Genomic DNA, 25,054 nt, shown 5'->3' on the forward strand with positions numbered 1-25,054 from the left:
TGAATGACCATAAAGGCATTTGTGAGTACTGATTTGGGGGTTACAAATACAATTTAGTAAATAGGAGAGTTTACAGATATGGAATCCATAGAAAATGACAATCAACTACTTATCATGCATCAGTTTGCCAAGCACCAGGGTAGGGAGGTTCAGCACACAGCAACAACAGGCGTGGCCCTTGCCCCATGGAGCCTACAGACCAGCATGGGAGACAAAACGTAAGTCAACAACAAGCAAGTACAGCTATCATTTCAAGTTGCAAAAACGCCATAAAGGAGAAAGATGGTGGGGTGCAGGAATGAGAGTGAGAGAAACGCAGGTGTTGGGGACCTCTCTGAAACCAGAAGTGTGAGAAGGAGCCAGCCATGTGATGAGAACAGTATGGAGAACGTTCCAGGCTGTGGGAAACCTACATGCAAAGGCCCTGAGACGGGAAAAAGCTGGGAGTCTCAAGTTTCAAGCATTTAGCCTATCCGCAAGTCCTTTCGGCTCTACCTTCCTAATATATCCAGACTTGAACCCTTTCCCCACCTCCCTGTAACCCCCTGCTTTGAGGACCAAAAGGATGCCAGTGTGGCCATGACACAGAAGACCAGGGGAAAGTGGTCTGAAATGCTGGCAGGAGCTCGAGCATGAAGGGCTTTGTAGGTTCTGGAAAAGAAGTAGGGCCCTACAAGCTCTGCCTCTTGAACTCCACAATTCCTGTCCCTTGTCCTGGGCCAAGGGTAGAATCTTCTCTGTGTCTTACCTATCCAAGTGGCCTGAAGCTCCTGGAGGATCCTTTCTCCTTATGTGCCACATCACCTCTGAAGACGCCCAAGCTGATATCTCCCACCTGGACCCACTCCCTTACCCCGAAATTCGTATTTCCAACTGTCCACTCAGTTACTTCTACTGGAACAACTAACAGGCATCTCAGATGTAACTTGTCCGAGAATGAGCTCCTCACTTCTCCTCCCCCACCCCCCCAACTGCTCTTTCCCACAGTCTCGCCTCTCCGTTGATGACAATTTTATTCTCATTACTCAAGCCAAAAAGTTTGGAGTCATCCCTGATTCCTCTATCACAACCAGATTGAGTCTGTCAGCAAGTCCTTTGGGCTCTGCCTTTCAAATACATCTGGAATCTGACCATTTCTCACCATCTGCCCATCCCACCTACTTCAAGCCACCACCATTGGTCACTCAGATAACGGCAATAGTCTCAGACAGAGTCCTTCTGGTGCTTTGCCTCTGATGTCACCTCGTGCTACCCTGCCCTGTCTCATAGCACTCCTGTAGGATCATCCTAATTAACATAGCAAAGAACCCCATCCTGACCCCTTGACCACCTTCCTCAGCCATTTTTTTTCCCATAGCCCTGATGATTCTCTATTCCATATAGCACTTTCTTATTTATTTTGCTTATTGTCTATCTCTTCTTGCTAGAATGTAAACTCCCATGAGGGTAAGAGTGTTTGTTTCTTTTTGTCACCCTTGTGTTCCCAGCTCCTGGGCCAGCTGCAGAGGCAGCCTGGGAAAGTCATATTGGGCATCATGTTCAGAGGGCCCTGCACTTGGTTTAATGCTTTGCTCTTGTTATCTTGAAATCCTTAATAACTTTTGAAGAAGCCTCTCTCCTGTTTTCATCTTACAGGAGGACCCCCACTCCCAATTATGGAGCCGGCCGTCCTGAATGCCAGGCACATAGTAGGCACTCAGTTAATAGCTGAGGGAACGTTGAATGCAGTAGCTCACAAAGCAGATGGTAACGTAAATGGTTGCTGATGGACCGATTGGAGTGAGAGTTGACCCATTCACCCCATGTGTCCTTCCACCATTCCATGAAAATTATCTGAAGAGACTGGAGTTAAGATTTTTGCACACTGGTAGTGTGCCTCACGCATCATGCTCACCCTCCACAGACTTGAGGTATTTTGAGAATCACAATAGCATGTGATGTTGAGTACAACAGTCACCTTTTACAGAAGAGGAAACCAAAATGTGAAGACATTGCCTGAGGCCACGTGGCCAGGGAAAGGCATAGTGAGCTCCATGCTCTACTGTTGGCCAGGCTGCCTGGTAGGGCAGCTTCTCTGTCCTCAGGCTCTCCTTACCATTGCTCTCCAGTCATGCGCTACCCCTCCCAGACTCAGCTTTTGCTCACTTCACCTGTTCACCTTCTCAAATCGGAAAGAAACTACTCTCAGACATGTATTTCTCATCGTGGGTTATCTCTTGTGTCACCTTTACCAGGTGGAGCTGCGTGTTTCAGTCCTCACTGAGGAACGAGAGGCAGTGCCCTCAGAGAAGGACTTTCAGACCCTGGAAAGTAAGAGTTGAGGCCCTGGGATGAGGCCAACCTGAAGTCATCCCAGGTCGGGGCCCTCCAAATCTGTGCACACAACAAGCCAGGCCCTGGGTATAGAAATGGAAAAAAAAAAATCCCACCTCTGGTCACAGATTCTAGAGAGCTATGAAGTGCTGAGGAAATCCATTTGGAGTAACACCTGTTATATAAAGGAGGAGGAAGAGAAAAGAGTCCGTCATAACATAGGTGATCAGCCATGGATGCTGTAGTAACGTGTGTGGTGACAGGTGCACCCACATTTATCATGGTGCCCATTGCATAATGTATATAGTTGTCGAATCACTATGTTGCACACCTGAAACGAATATAATATTATAGGTCAACTATGCCTCATTGGAAAAAAAAATAGAATTGTTAATCCCAGGATGAGTTTTGTTAGACAAAAATGGCAAGTGTCAGCTGGAGACACAAGTTTAAAACTCTTAAGTATACACGGCTGACATCTCAGGGGGCTGGGGTTGGCGGATTAAGTTGGAAGTTACTGTTCGCATCCTCTGGAACTTACAAGCTAAAGACGGGGGCCAGACCCTGGTTAAGAAATATTTGAAGAGCTGATTCTATAGGAGGCAGATAAAAAGATGGCAGTTACAAATATTTGACCTTGGCATTTGTCTTTGTGGTTTCATTTAAAAATGGCATGGCGTGGGGGCACCTGGGTGGCTTAGTGGTTGAGCATCTGCCTTTGGCCTCAGGTCTTGATCCTGGGGTCCTGGGATCGAGTCCTGCATTAAGCTCCCTGTAGAGAGACTCCTTCTCCCTCTGCCTGTGTCTCTGCCTCTCTCTGTGTGTCTCTCATGAATAAATAAATACAATATTTTTTTTTTTTTAATTTTTTTTTTTTATTTTTTTTTATGATAGTCACAGAAAGAGAGAGAGAGAGAGAGGCAGAGACACAGGCAGAGGGAGAAGCAGGCTCCATGCACCGGGAGCCCGATGTGGGATTCGATCCCGGGTCTCCAGGATCGCGCCCTGGGCCAAAGGCAGGTACCAAACCGCTGCGCCACCCAGGGATCCCAATAAATACAATATTAAAAAAATATATGGCATGGTGTTTGTGTGTGCGCCTGAAATTTTCAGAATTGATAAAGCTCTACATATTAAAATTAGAAATAAAAGAAATATATAGAACATAAGAATATAATATATAATATGAAAAATACATATCCAATGGATATTTTATACATAGGGTAAAAATAAATATAAGTAATAATAAATATATAATGTACGAAGATAGCATATAAAGTAATAAAAAATAAAATAATCAAATAAATAAGTATTTGAATTCTATTGTGAGCTTGCTTTTTGCACTCAGCCATACCTTCCCTATTGCATTAGAACGCTTGTGTTGGCAAGTGAAAGAAACTGAACTCAGCTCAACTTAGGATACAGGGGGATTATATTTTTTTTCTTTTTTGCTTCTCTCATTAGAAAAGTCAGGGAGTGGGTTCAGGAATGAACGAGCCGGGACTCTCTCCACCTCTCCTCTGTCACCACAGGTTGGCTCTCCCAGGCATCATTCTTTCCAATTCTGGCTGCAGACTCGTTGTCCTCTTGCCAGAGGAACCTGCTGCCTCACCCCCAGGCCTCCATGGCTTGATGCCCAGACTGGCAGAGGGAGCTTCTCTTTCTCCTAGCAGCATCGTGTCAGATCCATGGGTGAGCTGGGTGGCCCTGCTTGGTCACATGCCCCTCAGCCTTCCAGGTTGGCAGGAATGATGAGGTACTGTGATTGGCCAGGCCTGTGTCATTGTCACCTCCTCCTCAGAGGGCAAGACATCACGCGACTCAGCCCCCTACAACCACATCGGCTTGGGGTAGCAGCAGCTCCTCAAAGGAACAGGGAGGGCACACAACAATTGCCCATAATTCTGGCTTTTTTCCTTGTGCTAACAAGAGACATTTTCTCTCTGAGACTGATACAAAGCGCCGTTTTATGAAGAATGTTTTATAAAGCCATTTTTTCTGAGCTGTTTCCATATTCTGGGCATTTTGTGCTCCAGTCAGAAGACTTGAGAGAAGAAAAATTTTCCAATCTGAGGATCAACTTATTTCTTATTCTGGGAGCATTTGATAAATACATGGGCTCTAACATCAAACTATGGAGATTCCACACAGTAAGGGAAGCCATCAACAAAATGAGAGGACAGCCAACTGAAGGGAGAACTTATGTCCAAATCATGTATCTGATAAGGGGGTAACATCCAAAATACATAAAGAACTCCTAGAACTCAATCGCAAAAAACAATCTGGTTAAAAACTGTCCAGAGTTTATGTGCTGTGAAGCAGGTGTTGTTAGCTAAAACTACAGCGGCAAGCATTTTACAATATAGTAAGTGTATCAGGTAATACATTGTACACCTTAAATTTACAAAACCTTAGGTGTCAAATGTATCTGAATAAAGCAGGTGAGTGGAGGAGGGGAGCAGAGAGAGAAAGAAATTTTTAAAAAACGGCCAGAGGATCTCAAGAAACATTTTTCCATAGAAGACATACAGATGGCCAGTAGGTACATGAAAGGTGCTAACCATCACTCATCATCTGGGAAATGCAAATCAAAACCACAGAGAGATATCACATCACACCTGTCATAATGGCTATTTATCAAAAAGACAAGAAATAACAAGACTCGGGGAGGATGTGGGGAAAAGAGAACACTTGTGCACTGTGGGTGGGAATGTAAATTGGTGCAGCCTCTATGGAAAGCAGTATGGTGGTTCTTCAGAAAATTACAAACTGAGCTACCAAATGATCCAACAATTCTACTTCTGGGTACTTATCTGAACAAAAGGTAAGCTAATTCAGAAAGATGCATGTACCACCATGTCCATGGCAGCATTATTTACAATCACCAAGATACGGAAATAACCTGAGTGTCTACTGACACAGATGAATGGGTAAAGAAACACAGCATAGATGTACAATGGAATGTTACTCAGCCATAAAAAAGAAGTCTTGCCTTTTGTGACAATATAGATGGGACCTTGAGGATATTACCTTAAATAAAACAAGTCAGACAGAGAAAAACAGATATTGTAAGATCTCACTTATTTGTGGGATCTAAAGAGCAAAGCAAACAAACAAAACACCAAACTCACAGATATAGAGAACAGGCTGGTGGTTGTCAGAAGCAAGGAATAGGGGGAGGACGAAATGGGTGAAGGTGGTCAAAGGATACAAACTTCCAGTTGTAAAATAAGTAAGTCATGGGGATGTAATAAACTGCATGGCGACTACAGTTCATAGTACTACAATGCACATTTGAAAGTTGCTAAGAGAGTGGATCTTAAAAGTTCTCATCACAAAAAAAAAGAATTTATGACTATTTATGGTGATTGATGTTAACTAGAGTTACTATGGTGATCATTTCATAATATATACAAATACTGAATCATTATGTTTTACACCTGAAACTATGTTATAGGTCATTATGTTGTATGCCTGAAACTGTAATGTTATATATCAACCATACCTCAATTAAAAACAAAACAAAATAAAACAAAAACCGGGGCACCTGGGTGGCTCAGGGGTTGAGCATCTGCCTTTGGCTCAGGTCACGTGATCCCAGAGTCCTGGGATCGAGTCCCACATCGGGCTCCCTGCATGGAGCCTGCTTCTCCCTCTCCTTATATCTCTGCCTCTCTCTCTAGGTCTCTTATAAATAAATAAATAAATAAATAAATAAATAAATAAATACTTTAAAAAATAAATAAGTAAAACAAAACCCAACCAACCAAAGTAACCTGTGGGCTCCGGAGTCAGACAAACCTAGGTTTAAATCCTGCCTCTGCTGCAGAATGTAGGAACTTGGGAACATTAGTTAGAGTCTGTTGGCCTCACTTTTCTCATCTGTAAAACGGGGATAAAATTATACCCCTTAGTTTTAGGGTAAGAATCAGATAACATGTATTATGAGATAGCCAGGATTTCAGCAGATGTTCTTTTATGTACCTTCCCCTTCAAGTACCAACTTCATAATTCTTTACCCCTTGAGAAGCCCTGGAAGAGCAAAATGTGATAGCCCACAGGGACACTCTATGCATACTCTTATTTTTTTAAAAAAATATTTAATTTATTTATTCAGGAGAGACACAGAGAGTGAGGCAGAGACATAGGCAGAGGGAGAAGCAGGCTCCCCCAAGGAGCCTGATGTGGGACTCAAATCCCAGGACCCCAGGACCACCACCCAAGCCAAAGCCAGGTCTTCAACCACTGAGCCACCCAGGTGCCCCTATGGATACTCTCTTTTGCCACATTCATTGTACTGAAATAATCCAGTCAAGCCTTTTCCTTTTCCACTGAAGGGTAGTTTCCTTGGAACCCGGATTGTATTATCCATTTTTATGTCCTCAGTGTCAAACTCCATGCCTGGAACACAATAGGAATTCAGTCAATGTGGAGGAGCTAAACCACCAGCCAAAGCTTTTGAGTGTGACTGCTCAATGGTGCCCTTACAAAAGCAAGAGGGGTGTGAGTTACATGCAGGCGGACTTGCTGAACCTGGGATACATGTTTATCTGGACCCCAGATGGACATGCCATCTCACTCGTTAGAGGCAGCAGAGGGAGGAGGAGGAGGTCCACTGCCTGGGTGTGAATCCTTACTCCGTTATCCCCCAGCCTGTGAAAACTTGGGACAAGCTCCTTGATATATCTGTGCCTCAGTTTCCTTGTGTTCAAAATGGGGGCATCGGTGATGCCAACCACACAGAGCTGTGAAGAGAATTAAATGAGATAATGCAAAAAAATCATCCCACAAAACCCCCAAACACAACTCATTACATGGTCTGTATCCCATATTACAGATGCTAGAATAAAATCCACTGCATGGGAAGGGGTCTGATCTGAGACCACACGGCTTGCAGGGCGGTCACTGTATTTGCAGGAGTACAGGTTAGCTGCTGCAACAAAAACATTCCCAAGAACCAAGGCGGAAGACTCATCAAAATAGAAGTTGACCTCTGCATGTAACAGTGCAGAGGTCAGCAGTTCAGGATGGTCGGGTCGGCTCTGTGTCCTCAGGAAGAACTTTCCATCTCTGTATCTGAGGAGAATGTGCTGGGAAGGGAGGGAAGTATACTTCCAATTTTTTGAGGGCAAGATCAAGGTATGACCCCCACCCCCCATCACTTCTGCTAAGGTTGCCTAGTCACATGACCACTTCTACTGCAAAGGGGGCTGGGAAATGTAGTATTGAGCAAGGCAGTCATGTTGGCGGCTGAAATGTTTAGACTATAGCCAAGTAGAAGGACAGAAAGGTAGAAGGACCTTGTTACACCATAGCCGGGAAGAAGGAGAGAAGAACAACCAGCAGCCTGCCATAGCCACTCAGGACCTCATAAAAAATACAAGAGTGATGGTTACCTCTTGAGAGGGCTCTTCGCTGGGTTCCCGTAGCAGCAATGCTTTGTACAAAGCCAGCTCCCCATGAACCAGGGGGGAGTTTAGGAAATGATTCAGGCTCCCTGGCTGACTCAGACACTGATCATCCTGGAGAGAAAAGTAGCCATACACCCATTTGGGGCTTGGAGTTTAGTTTATAATAATAATAATGACTTTGGCACAGAAAACTTCCTGAGGGTTAATGAATGACTGGCTGGATTAATAGCCCAAATCGCTGCCTGCAGTCTATCAACTCCTTCCAGCTTCATATTAATCTACAGGAAATTCTTTGTACACCCAGCTATTACGGCTTCAATCTCACAAAATAAAAATGAATGGAGGCTTCACTGGAACTTGGAAAAAAAACTTGGTCACCATTGTGTGTGGCCACCATGCTATTATTATTATTATTATTTTTTTTTTCAGGCACATTTCCTGCATTTTCTTTGGTTCCCTTTCTGGCTTCGGTTTGCTGCAGTGGCAGCAACTGTACCAGCAGCTGGCCCTTTAGATTAGCTTTAATTCCCTTGCTATTTATAGCACACGCTGTAAAGCTGGTCACACGTGTGATGTCTTCCCAGCTAGACTGGGAGCTCCATGAGGTCAGAGACAACCAGTAGACTCTGGCTCTGCAGACCCTGGCCACAGTGCTGCTCTGCAGCCATTTGTTGCATTTAACCAAAAGGAACAGCTGCTGAATTTTGAACAAGTTACTATTGGTCCAGTGGATTCCTGAGAGCAAACCTGGGAATCTCTGCATTTAGCTGGGTTTAAGGTAGTGTGTACTTATAGCTCATCAAAATTTGATCTGTGTTTCCCCAAAGAACAACTTGAAACAGAAAGGCAAGGATGTAGGAGTAGTTGTAGAAGACGATGTCTATGTCATCAAACTGTCACTTGTGAAAGGAAACCAGGGGATGCTAAAGTAACTGGTGACTTCTCTTGCCTATAGGGACTCCCACTGCTTCCCTGGGCTGAGAGCTCTCTGCCAGGAGATGTCAGTGATGAAATAAGCATGTTTCCCTCGGCAAAGTCCCCTGGTTCAGGGAATTCGAGTTCATGGATAGCTCCAGATTTCCTCTGCCATGCTATTTCAACTCCTACCTTCTTGTCTGTTGGGCATGTGGTCAGCATCTGAGAAGGCCTGCCAAGTGAAAAGGGCAAGCCCTGAGCAAAGATTTTACAAGAACATCTTGTCATTGAGGCTCGGTGAGCTGAGCCATGCAGCAACATCAACAGGACCCTGTCTCGGTTGGAGGATGGTCACCTGTGCCATAAATAATCTTTTACTCTGATTTCTCACTCATACCCCGAGGTGAGCTTCAGATAATCCTGCTCCCCTACCCCCTAATTACACCAAACTAGGTGAGTCCCAGCTCCAGCGAAGCCCTGGCATCCATGGAGGTGTTGGTGGCTTTTTAAACCAGGGGGGGGGAAGATTGAATTAAAGAAACAGGAAGCCTGATACAGCGATGGAGGTTAGGTAGGAATAGAATTAAGGGCTTAGAAAATGCTTGTTTCCTTCTGTTGTTGTTATGAGAGCTGATAAGGAGATTTCAGAGTTTCAGTGGGGGAGCCTTGGAAAAGAATGAGGGAGTTTAATCAATTAGAGGGACCTTCCCAACTTACATTCCCCAGTGTTTGTGGCATGGGAACCTTGCCTGAGGCAAGGGTGCCAAAAACAGAAAGGAAAGCTCCCCAACATGAAGCTTTGAGGTGCTGTCATCTTCTGGCTAGGGGTCTTTGCTTTTCTTTTTTCTCTTTTCAACCCAGGATATGAAATGGGCTGTGACCCTTTTGATAACACGATGGCATCATGTCCAAGCAGGACACAGCTAACCAGAAATGTGCTTATATGTCAAAGTATAGCTTCTTAGAGCCAGCTAAGGTCAAAACATCTCTATTAAAGGGCATAGGGTCTAGTGAAGTTTTCCTAAGTAAAAAAATATTGCATAGTAACAGACTTCCATGATAAATTGTGTTCTCAGAAGATAAAGCGACAGATACTCGTAGCTCTTCTACCAAGAGCTTTAAGAAAGTAAGAAAAGCATCCCTCACCCTTTCAAGTAATAATGACCCATCAGATTTTGTAACCAGTAGCACTTGAGCCATCCTTTAACTTCTCTGAGCATCAGATTCTTCATTAAGTTCAATGAAATACCTTCCTAGTTCTACCTTTCTAGGGTTTTCAGAGGAGTTAAAAAATGAAAGGGAAAATTCAACACCTGCCAGGCAAACAGGTCTCAAGCACGGGCTCTAGCACCAGGGGAGCAACATCTCTCACTGATGTGCTGTCCTTCAGATCTCCTTTAGAAAAGGCATCCACTGAACTTCAAGACTAGAGCCCTGGATCGTAAAGCCCCGGATTCCATCTACTCCATTCACATTCTGTTATTTAGCTCCCAAGGGCTCCCAAGGGATGTTTTTTGTCTTTGTTTTTGTTTTTTTTTTTTTACACCTTTATGTGAGTCCACTGCACTAGGGAAGCAAGTGGGCACAAGCAGATCAGCACTTTATACGGCAGTGTGAAGACCGAGACGTGACCAGAGGAAACAAAGCACAAAACTGAATTTCTTTTTTTTTTTTAATTTTTTATTTATTTATGATAGTCACAGAGAGAGAGGCAGAGACACAGGCAGAGGGAGAAGCAGGCTCCATGCACCGGGAGCCCGATGTGGGATTCGATCCCGGGTCTCCAGGATCGCGCCCCGGGCCAAAGGCAGGCGCCAAACCGCTGCGCCACCCAGGGATCCCCACAAAACTGAATTTCATGACACCCTTAAGAATGACTTGTCTTAGTCCAGGGGTGCCTGGGTGGCTCAGTTGGTTAAATGTCTAACTCAGCTCAGGTCACGATCCCAGTCTCCTGGCATAGAGCCCTATGTCAGGCTTCCTGCCCATCCAGGAGTCTGCTTGTCCCTCTGTCCTTCCCCCACTCATTTTCTCTCTCTCTCTCTCATAAATAAATAAATAAATAAATAATCTTTTTTTTTTTAAATGACCTGTCTTACCCCAATTTTTACTTGGTGCTTCTCAATTTTCCAATGGATATTTTGAGGAACCAATAGAATTCAATGATAATTTTCTTTCTCACACTTGCCCCTCCTCCTACTAATTTTCAGTGGGGAATGATTTTGTCCTGATCTGTGGCGTCTCAGAAGCAGCGTGGTGTAACAGAAACAATGTGAGGTTGCAAGCAGGCCGGAGTGTGAATTCCAGCTCCACTCACCTGCTGAGTGGCTTGAAACAAGGCAGAGAAAACATCTCTGTTTGCTCATTTTATTGGTTTCCTGTTGCCACTGGAATATATTACCACAAACCCGCCTTAAAACAATATACATTTATTCTCTTATAATTCTAGAGGTCAGAGGTCCGAAATCAACTTCACTGGGTTGAAGTCACGTGTCAGCAAGGCCACGATCCTCTCCGGGGGCTGTAGGGGGAGTCCTTTTCTCTGGCTTTTCCAGCCTCAAATGCTGCATTCCTTCTATTTCTTGGGTTTGGGGCCCTTCCTCTGCCTTCGTGCCAACAGCATAAGCATCTTGCTTCAGTGGTCACATTGCCTTCCTTCCCTCTGCCTCCTTCTTGTAAGAACATTTGTGATTGCATTTAGAGCCCATCCGGATACTGCAGATTAAAGATTCATTTTAAGATCTTTAATCACATCTGCAAAGTCTGTTTTTCCATATAAAGTAACATTCACATATTCCAGGGATGAGGGAATGGACATCTTTGGGGGCCATTATTCAGCCTGCCGTATCCATCTGTTAAGATGGTAATCCTTATTCTAAAGGACACTAAAGGTGAAACAGGTAACATTCATGAAAGTGCACAGAGTGGAAGTCAATAAATGTCACTGAGTCTGGAAGAGGGAGGAGTTGACCTCCCATTGGCAGGTTTCTACCCCGGATGGAGCCAACGAAGAACGACAGAAGCTGGACTGACGTGAACTGGGGCATCCTCGGGGGCTGAGGTGGCTGTAGGTGCCAGTGGGCCTGGACATAGGATGACTCCAGGAGCAGGCTCAGGGGAAGGCAGAAGGTGCTTCTAGAAAGGGACCCAGATGCTCATAACCAGGGAAGACAGGGCTTTATGATCTCCCTTGGAGCATGATATGGATTTGTGTCTCCCAAGTGGGAAGCTTATTATTTTTACTGCTTAGAGACCAGATAGTGCCTGGTTACCCCATAATGCCAGGAGCTGGCAGGCCAAACTCCCCCATCAAATGTCTTAATGTGTTTGGGGCCCAAGCCACAGCCACAGCTGCAAACATCATCCTTCCTTTGCTGGAGCTGGATGATCAACAGTCAGTTGTGACATTACACAGGAAGAGAAGACACAGAAACATCTGTTTTCATGAAGGCAGTATGGTTACCTGCCCCATGGGCTATTAATCTTTACTTCATCCCTTTTCCCCATAAAGTTGTATTATCCTGGAAAACGAGATAAATTCCCAGCAACCCTGGGACAGGGGGTTGGGGCCAGGGTGTGCAGCCTGGAATCACCATCATTCCTCTGGCCTCTGGGGGACAGCTACCTGTGCGCAAAGGTGAAGGTGTGCTCAGGGCAAGAGAAGTCAGGAGGGGGGCATGGCCCAGAGAAGGGCTCTCCTAAGGAATGCTGCAGGTCCTCAGAGTCCAGCCAGGAGATAAGGAATGGTCATTGGGCTTCTGCTCGGATGCACCTGTGAACTCATACCGCAGGAGCACGATGCATTCATTATTTGTAGAATTGCTTGAGCCCAGCAAATATTCTTTTGCTCACTGTAAGAGAGTAAGAGGAGGCAATGGTCACACTCTACCTCTGCTTGCCTTTCCAGGTGCTTTCTGAGACTTCCCTCCTCTGACTCACCCAGTAACTCGGGGTTGGGGAGATTGGGCAGGAGCTGAGATGCAGCATGAGACCTACAGGAACGGGGCCCAGAGAGCTTGAGTGGCTTCTCAGTCACACAGCACACAGATGGCCAGCCTGCATCCAGGACTCCGTTCGCAACACCGTTCGCAACACCAAGAACCAGGAACTTGCCAGCTTCTGACCCTCTTTTATGGCTTTATTCATTCTGAGGACCATCTTTTTCTGTTCCTCAGAGCCATCTTGTTGAGGTCTTTAGTGACCAGCCACCCCAGTTTGCTCAGGACTCAGGGGTCTCCTGGACTGAGGATTTCCAGTTCTAAAACTGGAAATGTCCTGGGCAAATTAGGATGAGTTGGTTGCCCTGTGTAAGGCCTCCCACTGGCATGCAGTCACCTGGCCAGAGGGGATTTGGGAAGTGGGGTGGGGGGCATGGCTGTGTCTGGGCTTCTCCAGTGGCTGCACAGCCCTGTGTCCTGTCAGGGTCCATTTGGGAAAACAGAAGGCCCTCTAAGTACTTAAAACAGATGGACTATAATGCAAGGAATTGGCAGGGAAACTGAGAAGCCAAATAGGGATCTTCCAACAGCTCAGAGATTAGCAACAACAGACACTACGACAGGGGCACAGGGAGGAAGCAGAGCTGCTGGACCCAGGGGGTGAGGTCACCCCCCTCAACCCCCTCACCCAGCGGGTGAGGTCACCATCAGAAACTGGATCCACTGTGGGCCTGACCTGTGGAAGCCGGAGTCATGAAAGTGATGTGGCTATTGGTGGAGATGCTGATGCTGGTCAGAAGGAAGGAAATGCATTGACTTGACCCTACCTCTTGCCATCTGGTCTCCTACCGGAACTTTCTCCTCTTGTTTTGGAAGGCCCAGGGGGTGTGGACTATGAGGTAAGGACTGGCTCGTTAGCTAGGCAGGAAAGCTTTAGAATGCCTGGGCTTCCTGTCCTGGAGAGAGACAGGACTTCGTCACATGTTGGCTTCATTGCTGACACATGGATTTGGAATCAATCCCCCGTGACAATCAGCACTTGGATCAAAGAAGCTCAGAATCATCACACATGGAGCTGAAAGACATCTCTAAGATCATCCATTCAGGAGGGGTCAGAGAAGCCTGAGCAGCTGGTGGAGGGATGGCGGGCTGCTGGTGTCAGGACCAGAATGGGTCCTTCTGCCCTCAGGCCCATGGGGGGCAGGAGGTGCTGATGGAGTGAGCTGGACCCAGGCCTCCACTGGCAACAGTGGGGGCATCGGCGGGAGACCCCTGGCCTTAGGAGGCTAATGGCCATCCCTGCAATTGTTCATTGCAAGAGAAAGAAACCTTTTTCAGGGAAACAAATACGGCCGGATGCTCTGATTCGCCCTTTATCCAGAACGACGACAGGAGGGAAACACCGAAAAATTGAGTGCTTTGATTTCATGGGGTGATGAGACTGAGAATTCATTTATTTATTTGTTTATTTTTAAAAGAAGTCTTTATTTAACTATTTATTTATTTTTAAAAGATTTTGTTTACTTATTCATGAGAGACACAGAGAGGCAGAGACACAGGCAGAGGGAGAAGCAGGCTCCCTGCAGGGAACCCCTCCCAGGACCCCGGGATCATGCCCTGAGCCAAAGGCAGATGCTCAACTACTGAGCCACCCAGGTGCTCCAAAGTTTTTTTTTTTTTTTTAAGATTTTATTTATTTATTTGACAGAGAGAGAAAGAGAGAGAGCACAAGCAGGGGGTGCAACAGGCAGAGGGAGAAGGAGAAGCAGACTCCCTCCTGCACAAGGAATCTGATTTGGGGCTCCATCCCAGGACCCTGGGACCATGACCTGAGCCAAAGGTAGATACTTAACTCACTGAGGGACTGAGAATTTAAATTTAAACAGAAAAATTATTCTTCTGGAGACACCTGGGAGGTTGAGCATCCGCCTTCAGGTCAGGGTGTGATCCCGGGGTCCTGGGATCAAGTCCCGCATCGAAGTCCCTGCTTCTCCCTCTGTCTATGTCTCTGCCTCTCTCTCATTTATTCATGTCTCTCATGAATAAATAAATAAAATCTTAAAAAAAATTTTTCCATTTTGTTCTCCAGTAACACTATGCTGCTTTAACAAACTGTAGTCAGAATATAATGTACCTAATGTGTGTGTTCCTTACCATTCAGTCATCCCATAAAAGTTTATTAGATGCTTAATATTGAGCGAGAGGGCATGGCTGGCATTCTCTCCTGTATTACCATCTGTGTGCCAGGAACTGGAGTGGGCATGGAGTCTCCCCCTGCCTTCGTCCTCTACACACCCCTTCCTTGATTCTCAAGCTCCACCACCATGGGAGGGACACCAATGTGCCGTGGCGCCCTGGTGATGCTATCCCTTCACTTTTGCCTGCACCTGCTCTTGCAGGAGCCCCAACCCCTTGGCAAAACTCACCTCCAGTTGTTTATCTACACGTTTGCAACAAGCATAACTCATTTCATTCTTCCTTAGCTGTATGTAGCTCATATTGGAGCCCTCAACTTACCATGTCATTTTAGGGTTCCTGTGTTTTCCCTGGGATTATATATGTTGCGGGGGCTTTGGTGGGGCAGAAGAAGTCACAGGATCCTACTCACCTACATGTGGACAAGAAACACAGAGCAATGGACTGCACGGAGCTTCCAGCAGGGGAGAGCTCCCCCGCAATCCGTGTGGACCAACAACCATGGACATCTCCATGGGCATTAGCAAGAATCTGATGGATCATGACACAGAATCTGATGGATCTTGGTCCCTGATGGGACCGAGGACCCATCACCTGGTAGGTTTCCCTGCTCTGGGGTCTGGATTCTCTTTGTTGGGTACTATCTGGGCAAAGAGGACCAGGACTTCCCTGCTATCAGATTCCAAGTGGAGGTTTGTCCTGGGGTGGGGGAGTAGGACCCTTCTCATTGGGCCCACCGACATCTAAGACCCTTTGCTTCCCTTTGTCCTTTTTCTCTTCTCATTTGTGGGATTAGATGGGCACACTTGTTCATTGGGTGTTCTTCTAAATCTATCATCTAGAGATTGGCCCTTTCCATGTCTCTTGGAAACTGAAAACCAGAAGACCAGAAGATTTTCTTTCTTTCTTTCTTTCTTTCTTTCTTTCTTTCTTTCTTTCTTTCTTTCTTTCTTTCTTCTTTTTTCTTTCTTTCTTTCTTTCTTTCTTTCTTTCTTTCTTTCTTCTTTTCTTTCTTTCTTTCTTTCTTTCTTTCTTTCTTTCTTTCTTTCTTTCTTCTTTCTTCTTTCTCTTTCTTCTTTTTCTTTCTAGATTTATTTATTTATTTGAGAGAGAGTGAAGGTGAGTGGGGAGAGGGAAGAGGAGAAAAGGGAGAGGGAGAGGAGAAGGAGACTCCCTGATGAGCGTGGAGCCCCACTTGGTGCTGGATCCCACCACCCTGAGATCACAACTGAAGCCAAAATCGAGAGCTGATCACTTAACCAACTGAGCCACCTAAGCACCCAAACCCAGAAGATTTTCTTTTATTGCATTCCTTCCCTAGGAAATGGGCCCTGAATGCTACCTCTAAAGTTTGAAGAGAAGAAGAGACGGCCAAAGGTATAAGGAAATTGTGAGTAAGCCATTGTTTCCCATTTCAGTAATACTGTCCTGCCATCTGATATATCCATATATCTGTAGATTCATGGATAATCAAAATGCTAGAGGGCCTAAATATTTAATTATAAGTGAGGATCTCTTTTGATAGATTATGGAGGATTTTTTATTTTCTTCTTTTTAATTAACTATATTTTAAAACTCTACACCTGTTTGTTAGATGATCTCATCCATAACAGTGCCTTTAAACACCATCTCTAATGTGCCAGTAATCCCCATATTTATGTCTACAGCCTAAGCTTCATTTCTGGGCTCTAGTTGTGGGTGTAGCATCTACACTTGGAGGTCTCCTAGGTGTCACTGATTTAAAAGCCTAAAATGGAAACCTTGAATCTGTGTTCTCCCACTCTTGTCCAAAAAATTTAAAAAGAACTCTTTTCTTTGTATTTTTCATCCCAGTAAAAGTCACTTCAAATCTCTCAAGTTGGATTTTTTGAGTAATCCTTGACTCCCACCCTCTCCCCACGACTTTCTATCCATTTGTAGTTGATCTATGTTTCGCTCCAAAATACATGTGGCTGTTGCACTCCACATGCCCTCCTGCCACCCTGCTGCATGCCCAAGTCATCTCCCACTTGCATGAACTTACAGACTTTTCCCCCCTTTTGGGCAAAATTTTCCTCATTGATTACTGGGAGATTAGGTAATTATTAACAAAGTTGAATAAAAAGATCCCCAAGGTTTCCCACTCTGGGGCACACTGGATGGTGTCATGAGAACATCACCTTTGTTGCAGACCAGTACCTTCAATATCAAATGTCCTTGTGACTTTTCTTTTTTGGTTCATATCTGGGAACCCAGTTTGCTTACTGGATATGGTTCGTCTGTTCTGATCAGCCGCTGTGTGGACCTCGCTGGCTCAGCTCCTGCTGCCCTGGAGGACGGCTGATGGCATGATCTCTTTGAGGTCTGCCCAGGGCTCCTACAAGTCAATTGCTCATGTGCGAGGGAGCCAGAGCTTATGTGGCTGCAAATACACTTTTTAAAAAATATTTTATTTATTTATTCATGAGACACACAGAGAGAGAAGAGGAGACACAAGCAGAGGGAGAAGCAGGCTCCCTGTGGGGAACCCAATGCGGGACTCAATCCTAGGACCCTGGGATAACAACGTGAGCCGAAGGCAGATGCTCAACCACGGAGCTACCCAGATGTCCCCCCAAATACACTCCTGATGTGATGAAAATCCACTTACTTTTTCACATGAAGATATTCTCCTTTTTCACTTCTCATTCCTTCTTGCATTTCTTCCATCTGGGGTTATTTTTCTTTTGCTTTTTCATACTGATCTACTGGTGGTGAATGCTCTTGCTTTGTGTTTGCTTGTTTTCATAGCCCCAAAATATCTGTATTTCGCTGTAATTTTGGAATGATATTTTCCATGGGTAGAGGATCTAGGTTTTTCTTTTGGCCAGTTGATCATTACACAATCACCTGGCTTCCATTGTGGCTTTGGAGAAGCCAGTTGATTCTATCTACAGCTTCTTTAAAGGCAATCTTTTTCTTTTTTTAAAATTTAATTTTATTTAAATTCAATTAATTAATATAACATATTATTAGTTTTGGAGGTAGAGTTCAGTGATTCATCAGTTGCATATAACACCCAGTGCTCATCCATCAAGTGCCCTCCTTAATGCCCATCACCCAGTTACCCCATCTCCCCACCCACCTACCCTCCAGTCACCCTCAGTTTGTTTCCTGGAGTTAAGAGTTTCTTACAGTTTGTTTTCCTTTCTGATTTCATCTTATTTTATTTTTCCCTCCCTTCCCCTATGATCCTCTGTTTTGTTTCTTAAATTCCACATATGAGTTAAATCATATAATTGTCTTTCTCTGATTGAATTATTTTGCTCAGCATAATATCCTCTAGTTGCATCCATGTCCTTGCAAATGGTAATATTTTGTTTTTGATGGTCGAATAATATTCCACTCTATCATCTATTATCTATCTATCATCTATCTATCTATCTATCTATCTATCATCTATCATCTATCAATCATCTATCTATCATCTGTCATCTTTTGTTTATCCATTCCTTTGTCAATGGACATCTGGGCTTTTTCCATAGTTTGTTTATCATGGACATTGCTGCTATAAACATTGGGGTACAGGTGCCCCTTTGGATCATTAAGGCAATCTCTTTCTTTCTGACTCTTCCTCCCTCTATTCTTCCTTCCTTCTTTCCTTCTTTCCTTCCTTCCTTCCTTCCTTCCTTCCTTCCTTCCTTCCTTCCTTCCTTCTTTCTCTTTTCTGAAAATAAGGATTTCTTTTTCATTATTCTGCTTGGTTGGGATTCACTGGTCTTCTTGATTCTGTGGATTTTTGAGTGTCTCTCATCAGTTCTGGATAACTATCCATCATTTTCTATATTCAAATATTTTTTTCTGTGACTTTCTGCCTGTTTACTCCTTCTGATATTTCAATTAAATGTATATTAGGTTTACTCATTATATACTCTATTATCCTTTCTTCTGCCTTTTTTTTCTTCTTTTTTTAAAAAATTTTTTTCTCTTTTTTTCTTCTGTCTTTTTAATCTTTTTGTCTCCCCATACTATAATCTTGAATGTTTCTTTTGTTTCAGTTTTAGCATACAAATTCTCTCTTCAGCTATGTCTAATGTGTGGCTAAACTACCCACTGGGTCCTTAGTTTTAACTAACATATTTTCACACCTAGTTGCTCTTCTGATATATATATATATCAGTTGTGACCCTTTTAATAGTTTCCAGTTCCTTGCAAAAAGTTTCAAGCTTTTTGATTATTTCTTTAAATATAGTAGCCAGAATTGTTTGTCTGTATCTAGTAATTTAAATATCTAAAATCTTTGTGGTTATTTCTTTTGTCTCTTGGCTCCACTCACGATATCGTATTTTCTTGAATGTCCAATTCTCTCTAAATATGGCCAACTCCAGTTATTTCTGGGCATGCCCAAAGAAACACCCAACATGGGTTCATGAATATAACCTTTCCACAGTTATCCACCATGGTCTTCCTCTCCTGTCCTGGTAGCCCTTAGTCACATTCAGAAAAAAACCCTGCTATCCCCAGAGCTATGTGAAATCATCTCATTTTTGCCTTCAATGAAAGTTGTCTCCTGCAGGTCATTGTCACTTCCTCAGACAACCAAGGCTGCTCCTGTTTGTTGTGTCAACGTGCTAAGGCGTTCTCAGAGGGCCAGAATGAGACTGCATTCTGGTTCTCAGAAAACTGAGGTCACACAGCCACCTGTGCAAGAGTGACAGGTGGAGGTAGAGGTGGTGGTGGTGATGGGGCCCTAAGCTGCTTGGACCAATATTTTATATTTTGGATGAAAACAATTCCTTTTATTTTCACTTGTATTCCTGTGACTTTATCCCATAGGGACAAATTCTAGTCACAAGGATCAGAGTAGACTGTAAATATAATGGCCCCTCCTCTTTGATGATATGAATTATTATTTTTTTTTTTTAGAGGGTGGCCAAGCTTTCCCTTCCTAACTTTCCTTTCCTTTCAGATGCTCACCTGAGCTGGTTGGTCCATGCAAATTAGCTTCCGGGGGCTCACTTAATACGCTGCCAGATATATTCAGATGTGCAAGGTCAGGGGAGGAAGTATAGGGGTGGGAGTGGGAGGATTTGAGTTGGGGAAAGTCACAGCTTGCTTTATAAATCACCAGGAACCTGCCACACACACACACACACACACACACACACACACAAGCTCGAATTCACTCACACTCACACACTCATCTATTTTTGGTTTACGTGCCTTTGGGCTCTTTTTTCAGGAAAGCACATGAACTCTTTCGAGTCCTCAGGTTTCGCTTGGTAACTTTCCTATAGCTGCATACCGAAAGTCCCTGCTGCCTTCCTCCTAGCCTCTGAACATGTGGTGCCCCAGGCCTGCCTGCTTTGCTTCCTGTTTCACCTCAGTGGATTGTGAATCAGCTGTGAGCTTGTGGGAAAGGGCTCAGAGGCACCCAGGACACCCCTTCCCAATCCCGGGCACTTTATGCCTCAATCCCAGAAAGTGCTCCCAGAAGAGTTCCATCCTCTGCGCCCTTTCCTTGAGACCCCTGCTCGGCCTCCCTAAAAATGGAGGTTATTCCTTTTTTATTGACAAGATGGGACTCCATCATTCTAATATCATCTGAAAGCCTGAGGGATTACGTCTTACACCCTTATGAAAAACACAGCAGCTTGTCATGATGAGCGATGTTACCATGAATAATGCAGTTTTGAGTTGAAACTCCTTATTCCAAGAATCAGTAAATTTCCCCAGTCTTCTATATTTCCTCCCCACCCCTCCCCTGTTAAATTTAGGTTTAACAAGTCATGAATCATTGTGGTTTTACTCCTGGGTAGAATTGGATTTTTTTCCTTTTTTTCTGTTATTGCATTGCCAACTGATGAAAGAAATAAAAAGGAATTTGATTAATGAGCAGTTTGACATGAACTTAAAATCTCAAAAATCTCGAAGACAGGATGAACTACAACTATTCAAAGTTGCTTGAATGTTCAAGTATGAAGGGACCTGTGGGACATTAGTCTGATCCTTTCATAGGGCCAGAAAGAAAACAGATCTAGAGAGGGAAAGTCGTTTGCCCAAGATCACACAGCAGGTAAACGATGGCCATGGTGCTAGAGTCTAGGTGTCCTGACCTAAGACCAGCAGCCTCACTGTGGTTGTAGAATATGGAAAAACAACTTGTGTTTGAGTTTCTGTATCATGGCAGGACAAAGATCTTTATTCTACAAACATCTAGTATTACTGGGTGTATGTTATGACATATTTCATAATTATTTCCTCTAAGAGCCCACAGTATTTTACATACAGGATTCCATTATTTGCCATTTCAATCTTTGAGGCATCTGAAGGGCTCCTATCGTCCAGGGAGGAAATTGGATGTATCGAGCAGTAAGTGGGTGGTTCTAGGTTCCTGGGGACTCTGCCCCCATCTTGTGATGCATTGTAGGGCTCACATTCATTCTTTCAAGTCATTTCACAGATACTGTATTTATTGAGCACCTACTACATGCCAAGAGCTGAATATAGGGTCGTAAGCAAAACAGAAAAAGCCCCCACCCTCGCAAAGGGGAGAGAAATAATAAACAAGCAAACAATTGCACTTGTAACATAATGCCAAGTGTGGGAAGAGCCACTAAAGAAAAATCAAATGCAGGAGGCCGCTGTTGTAGAGGTCCCACCAGGCTGAGGCCTGCAGCAATAGGTGGATAAGTCTTGAGCACATCGGAGGGAGAACATTCCAGGTGGAGGGAAGAGTGTTAGCTGGAAGGCCAGAAGGACTGGAGCTTAGGGAGGGTGGGGGGGCAGTAGGGAATGAGGTCATAGGTGGGGTTGGGGCAGATCAAGTTAGGGTGCAGAAAACAAGGAGGGAGCTGGACTTGAAACATAACATAAAACTTAGCATTGTAACCATTTCTAAGTGTCCAATTCAATAGTGTCAAGTATATTCACACTCTTGTGCAACCAATATCTAGAACTCCTTTTGTTTTACAAAACTAAACTCTGTCCCCATCAAACAGCAACTCCCACCCTCCCTCCCCCAGCCCCTGGGAACCAGGATTCTGCTTCCTGCCTCTATGGATCTGACTCTTCTAGAATCGTGTGCCTCCTATACATGGAATCATATTGTATTTGTCCTTTGGTGTCTGGCTCTTTTTCACTTAGCATAATGTCCTCAAGACCCACCCATGTATACCATGTGTCTGAATTTCCTCCCTTTTCAAGGCTGAATACTATTTCACTGTATCCATATGCCACTTTTTGTTTATCTATTCTTCCGTTGATGGACACTGGGTTGTTGCTTTCATCTCTTGGCTATTTTGAATAATGCTGCTATGAATATGTGCACACAAATATCTCTTTGAGAGTCTGCTTTAAATCTTCTAAGTATGTACTCAGAAGGTTGAATTACTGGGTCATCGGGTAATTATTCTTTACAAGAATTTTTTGGAAAACCACCAAGCTGTTTTCCATAGTTGCTGCAACATTCTACATTCTCAACAGCAACAAACCAGGGTTCCGATTACTTGTCATTCTTTCCAACACTTGTCACTCTCTGATTTTTTGGTAGTAGCCATCCTAGTGGGTGTGAAGCAGGTTTTCTCATGTGGCTTTGATTTGCAGGTGTTGGATTTTCTTCTAAGAACAATAGGGACATTCAGAGGATTGGAGGTAGGATTGGGGGTGGGGACAGAATGTGTTCAGACTCAAAAGGATCCCATTGGTTGCCTTGTGGAGAATAGATGGTGAGAGACCCCTGAGACAATAGATTGGGAGGGGCTGGTAGCTTGGATGAGGATGAGAGCAGAGAAGGTAGGGAGTTGTCAGGTGTGCACTTTGAAGGTAGAGTTGACAAGTTTTGAAAATGGATTGGATGTAAAGTTTGAAAAAAAGAAAGGAGACAGGGATGACTAGAGACTTTGGCCCTAATAAGGAATGGTGACTCCATTAGCTGAGATGGGGACTAGTAGGATGGGATAGGTTTCCAGTAGGGAGGGAAATCAAAACTTGAATTCAGAGTATGTTACATTTGTAAAGCCACATATTAGAGATTCAAGTGGACATAGATTGAGGTATCTGAAACTCAGAAAAAGAGAAGTCTGGGGTAGAAATGGTGATTTGTGGGTCATTGTATATACTTGGCATGTTTAGTCATGGGGACCCAATGAGATTGCCTAGGGCAGGTGTCAGCAAACTATGGCCCACGGGCCAAATCTAGCCTTCTGCCTACTTTTGTGTGTATTTTTATATTTTTGGCCACGTAAGGATAGTTTTTTACATGTTTGAATGTTGGAAAATTTTTTTAAAAGAATAATATCTTGTGCCAATGAGAATTATATGAAATTCAAATTTCAGCATCCACAAATAAAGTTTTATAAGAACCCAGCTACCCTCATTCTTTCACATCTCGTCCATGGCCAATTCCATGTTCTCAGCAGTGAGGAAGGGAGGGAGGCAAGAAAGAGAAGAAGTGCCAGGATGGAGGCCTGGGCGGGGCCTGTCAAGAGTGCCAAGATGGTGCCTACCCCATAAGTAACCAGACCCAGGGGCCCAGCAGGCCAGGACAGCTTGTCCCCCGTCCCCAGGCTGACTTAGCATCTTGTGGATGGTGAAGTCAGAGTGACCCATAGTGGGCACATCCATTAGATGGAGCCACGTAAAACGGCTGATTTTCAATCATGGGTTCCTTACCATCTCCATATCCTAGGGTTGTTATAACAAATTATCACCAACTGGGTAGGAAACAAAGGATATTTATTCTCTCGTTGTTCTAGAGGATATAAGTCTGAAGTCAACAGGGCTATGCTCTTGACAAAAGCTCTAGGAAAGGATCTTTTTCTTGCCTCTTCCCAGCTTCTGATGGCTGACTGCAATCCCTGGTGTTTAGCTCATGAACTGTATCACCAGCACCTGCCTCTCTCCTCCGTCTAAATTTCCTTCTAAGGACATCAGTCATTGGAAAGGGCCCACTCTAATCCAGTACAACCCCACTTTAACTTGATGGCATCGGCAAAGACCCTATTTCCAAATAATCTGTTGCATTCACAGCTTCCAGGGGTTAGGATTGTAGCCTATTTTTAGGGGAGAGAAAATTCTATCCATACACAGTGAGACACAGATATTACATGGTTCAACCTAAGAGTGCTTGGATTCTTGAGATTTTTTTGAAAGGACACAATCAAGTTACTAATCTTGGGGAAAGAAAAGAAATAAAATCCCCAGTATTGGTTTTAAGATCCTGAACTGTACTTCTTTTCCTACCACTCCCCTACTGCCTTAGGTTGTGCCAACTTCCTCACCATGGGCAGATTTGGAGAAAGAGTAACACCAGTGTCTCTGATGTCACCACTGAGCCCAGGCAACCTGCTGGGGAATATTGTATATTTAGGGCAGAGATTCTTTGCCGGGATTTCGAGACATAGGGATCAAGATGCCACATCAAGAGGCTATGTGACCTTTGACAAGTCAGTACCCTTCATCCCCATGAATCTTGGTTTCTTCTTCTATAGGAAGGAAAGAGCCATGGCCTCATCTCCTACAGTGTACATCTCCTACAAGGGATGAGGGAAAATTGGAGGATCTGTACCTCGCAAGCTAAAGGATTTCACTGGATTGCAATTTAGATAAGGCTCACGAGGCCTGTCCTGCTTTGGCACCATTCTCTTCAGAGTGGAGCCTGAAAACGTGATGTTGTTTCCAGATGAGGCAAGTTTGACATCACAGAATGATTCACAGCTTGAAACTTAACATTTAATCTGTTGTGGATCAAAATTTTGTGAATTTCGAAAATTTCTGGATAACTTTTTTTGTCTCCTTTTTTCCCCCCAATTGTAGTGAAACACACACAACATGGACTTTATAATTTTAACCATTTCAAAGTGTATAATTCAGTGGCATTAGGTACACTCTATTTCCAGAAATTTCCACCACCCCCAACAGAAGCACTATACCCATCAAGTGGCAACTCACCTTTTCTCACACCTACAGCCTCAGGCGACCACAAATCTGTCTTCTGTCTCTATGGATTTACCTGTTCTGGACATTACATATAAGTGAAATCATACAACATGTGGCTTTTTGTGTTTGGCATCTTTCACTTAGCATAATGTTTGCAAGGTTCCTTCACGTCATAGTGCATATAAGCACTTCATTCCTTTAAATGGCCAAGCGATATCTCTTGTGTGGATATGCCACATTTTGTTTATTCATTTTTTAATGGACTTATGGGTTATTTCCCACTTTTGGCTATTGTGAATAGTGCTACTCTGAACAATCTTGTATGAATTTTTGTTGGAACATCTATTTTCAACTCTTTGGGGTGCATACCTCAGAGTGGAATTG

This window comes from Nyctereutes procyonoides, unplaced genomic scaffold, assembly GCF_905146905.1.
Source record: "Nyctereutes procyonoides isolate TBG_1078 unplaced genomic scaffold, NYPRO_anot_genome, whole genome shotgun sequence".
In the NCBI taxonomy this organism is placed as follows: Eukaryota; Metazoa; Chordata; class Mammalia; order Carnivora; family Canidae; genus Nyctereutes; species Nyctereutes procyonoides.